Source organism: Nannospalax galili, unplaced genomic scaffold (assembly GCF_000622305.1).
Source record: "Nannospalax galili isolate Female #2095 unplaced genomic scaffold, S.galili_v1.0 scaffold439, whole genome shotgun sequence".
Taxonomy (NCBI): Eukaryota; Metazoa; Chordata; class Mammalia; order Rodentia; family Spalacidae; genus Nannospalax; species Nannospalax galili.
Window position 1 is genome coordinate 1,605,268 of NW_008344194.1, and position 4,153 is coordinate 1,609,420.

General features: G+C 32.4%; 1 protein-coding gene across 17 annotated transcripts in view; it reads left to right on the plus strand.

The window, feature by feature from the left end:
- The window catches only part of Robo2 (roundabout guidance receptor 2), a 1,342,812-nt gene that overhangs the window by 1,321,515 nt on the left and 17,144 nt on the right, over positions 1-4,153 (plus strand). The window lies entirely within an intron of this gene.

The window sequence follows — 4,153 nt, forward strand, 5'->3', positions numbered from 1 at the left end:
CTTTTAAAAAAACCAAAAAAAAATTTTTTTTTTTTTTTTTTTTTTTGATTTGAGGTTCTAGTTGACGGCCACAATTCAGGGGAAAAAAATGAGTACTAAAGGGCATTTCAGGGACAATGCTACAAGTAATGGATTCTTTGTTTTAGACTACTCAACAATTCTGGGGAATTTAAGACATATTACATGCCAAAATTTAATAGACAGAAAGGGTGGATATTATGTGTATGGTTTTGATCTGAGTGAAGCAAGCTAACATGCTACACATCCCAAGGAAGAGATTTTCTAATTGTATGTTTTTCTTGTGTATTCCATCTTTGCGTGTGTCACTCTCTGTCTCTCTCTTTCTGTCTCTCTGTTTGTCTCTGTCTTTCTCACACACCGAGAGACATTCAAACACACACACACACACACACACACACACACACACACACACATGCACACACACACACAGGGACTAATTGCTGCACAATCAAAATCTTGGAGTAAAGAATTTCCACACATTTTTTCCATTTTTCTACATTGGGAAGAAGTCAATATTTAGATGGATTTGACCAAAGACAATTATAACTGAAGATGTGACTTAGCAGGTAGTTAGAAAAATGGCACCATTTAATAGAAAGAATTCCTGGATTAAATATTGGCTCAGAAATGGGTGGCTGTTAGTTTTTGTATCTCATAAAAATGATAATGCAATAATTAGCAGGGTCATATTATAAAGCACAGACTTTACTCTAGCTTAATGGATCTGAGGATAAGCATTTATCAGCAAGGATGGATTTAGCATAAATTGACATGTAAATGAATTGATGACTGATCATAAATTAATTTTAGTGCTGAAAATCCAATAGAGACACAGCAAGATGCCACTTTATCACGGCATTTTATGCTCAGTAACATTTGAGCAACATCTTAATGTCCTATGTGAGATTCCTCTTCAACAGCCTGAATAAATTTCAGAATTTTTTCAAACCTTTCAGTAGTTTTCAAGCTAAGGGATTTGGAAAGACTGAAAATGTAAACATCCATAAATTTGGATATGTGGCATAAATTCATTTTTCATTAAATGTTTAAATATGTATTGATTAGGTTTGGGGCTATAATGTGTCAAATGAGTATGAATTGCTTTTAATTTGTAAAGAGCCTCTCACAAGCTGCTTTCACCTAGAGTTCACTTAATTTTCATGCTTGTTTTCATCTATATGAAAAAAAAGTTAGCCCAAGATGAGTCATTTTTTATGTCATTTTTTAATTTATCTATTAATTATCTATTATTAGTGCTTTTCTTTTCTTCTAATCACTGTCGCTTCTTCTGCTATCACTGTGATTTTTAACAAAATCGTTGGGACGTTCCTAATATTTAAGTCTAAGAGAGAGAAAAAGTAGTAACCACTGAGAGGTAAAACCTGTACATAATGAATAAATTTTAGCATTTTTATAGGAGGAATTTCAACATATATTATATAGTATATTAATCAAATGTGCCCAGGAGGATTGGAAAACATCCTCCCACAGCATACCCACATTACATGTCTGAACTTTATTTCAATGTAGAGTTTGGTGAAGAGAAAATACAGAGAAACAGAGAGAAAAGGAAAAGGTGGAAAAATCTTGCTTCTTTCTGTTTTTGTTCCTTGTCTTCCATTGTCAATGGACAAACACAACTAGCCTCCCTCAGTTTCAGTTTGGATCATTGGACTTCTCACAGTCTAATGTGGCCAAATATCCATGACATGGCACTATAACTCTGAAGCCATTTATCCAGATTCTTTGCTCTTCTAGGAAGTACAAAAGTCAGTAAACAAAAGCAATAACTTCAGTTTCTATACTGATTTGCATCCATGTGAACCTGTCTTCTATGTTACTTACTCTTCCCAGAAAGGGGAAAAATAAATCAAGGAAACATTTTGTGATGAATAGGATTTGGGGGGGCATGACATAAAGAATTAAGGATAGAAAACAGGGCAAAGACAAAGGCAGGAATCCAGTCAATTTTCTAGGCTATGGCATATAAATCCACATGAAGGACTCACTATTGGGGGGGGGATAAAAAGGCTTGTTTTGGAGGGAGAGGAAAACCTGATTTGCTATTAGGATCCTTTACAGGATGGCACTTTTATATTGTGACATGGGACTTTTCCCTCTAAGATTTTTACCTTCAGTGACTCCATCGTCTAGGTGCATGATCCTCAGAGAAGAGCCACAGAGCAGGCACAAACCTAACAGACTCAAGTATTTGGGGCTGCTCACAGTGGGGGAAGAATTTGGAAGAACACAAGCAATGTTGAGCTAAATGCATTAAGATTGGTGATTGTGCCTAAAGAAGTCATACATAAGAATAATAATTGTCACCTAATATAAATTCATTATCTTACTTTGAGTCAAATGCTGAAAATATGAATGTTTAAGTATATTGAAGCGTAATAAAGATATATATCACATGCATTTTGTTGTATGATATGAAATGCATTTTATAATAAAAGTCATGCATGTTGTCATTTTTTGTTATTTTGGATAATTACATTATTATTTTATTCGTTGTCCAAGTAATCAGTAGGAATTGACAGACATTACATTGTATGTTTTTTAAATAAATAAGTTTAATAAATTTTGTAGGAGTGCTTATAGGGACATTTCTTATAAGAGTAAAATAAGATCATTGCTAAAAAATTATACGTCAAATAGACCATACATAAGAATTTACAGTGAATAATGAAAATGTTAGATTCTTTTAATTCAATATGTGAGTCTATATTGAATTTCTGCTCTGTAATGCCCCTGTACAAGAAATATGAAAATTAATACTAGGTAGTTATTTATCTCTGAAACTCTATTTCCTAGAAAACATACATATGCAACAAACTGTAATGAAGGGATAGAATCAATACATTACTGTGTGCATAGTACTTAGATAGCAAAGTGATTAAGAGACTGGTTCTCTAGACCCATAGAGAAGATTTTTAAACTGAACAAAAGCATGTAAGTTTTAGAAAGAAAATTCAAACAATACTGAGTAAAGCAGAAAATACTAGAAAGAAATAAGGTAAAGAGAGTATAAAGATGAAATTGGAAATGAAGAATAAAGAGATGCTGATTTTGAGGGTGAGAGAAGTCATTTAGAAAAACAGAAAATAGCTCATGGAAGGGACTGAGATGAGCTTTCAAATAAATATTTTAAACCTACACTCCACTCTGGTTTCATCTTTGGTGACCTCTCTCTGAATGACTTTGATTCTTCTTTTTATCTACTGTAGCATTACACTGCAAGGCCTATTGCATCGTTTCTTCTTTCATTTTGGGCTATTGGGCCTTGACCATGATTATTAACTTAGAAATGAATCTCTCAGAGGAGGCTTAGTTGCTGGTGTTATCTTAGAATTCTTGCAGTGGTCTGTGTCAAGTGAATTTGGTTGAAATATAGAAAAGTGTATCTGTGTGCTTTTGGCAAAGAAAATCAAATCTTGGTCTTTCTCTGCTGCACTTAACACTTTTTTACAGTCTCAGAACATCTTAGTCTTTTCAAATTCTGTTTTGTCTTCAAAGTGTGTGCCTTTGTGGTACTATATCTTGGCCATTTGACTAAAATTCCAAATAGCCACACTTTTACCACATTGTTCTCTTGAATAGTGGAGGAAAAAAGAAAATATCTGGAATTGATGTTCATCTCTTCCATAGAAATATGTGATTGGATCATTTAGAAATCCTAAGATTTTTTTAAGATAAATACTTATTCTAAAAAAAAATAGAATAAAGACTACTCAATATTTCATTGATTTATGACAATAGTTCACCAATTTAAGAAAATATCATATTAATTATATGAAACAATTGGTTGATTTCCCACTCTGATTTAGAAACTTAAGCATGAAGCTGTTTGTTAGTATTTTAATAGCTCTTTATAAGGAAAATTTTTTGCATATTAGCCTTCAATTCTTTTTCTCTATCACTGTGCTTCATTTTTCAGAAAAATCCATGTTAATGCTCACTTAATTCTCCAGACAAATTTTTAAAGGAAGTATTAGCATTTAAGAGAAAACTGAAGTTCTTAAGATAATTAAGAGTCAAAAATGAATAATGAAGCTTGAAATTAATATAACTTTAATATAGTACAGTTTTCCTTATGTTCTATGTTGATTTAATTTTATATTGTTTAAAA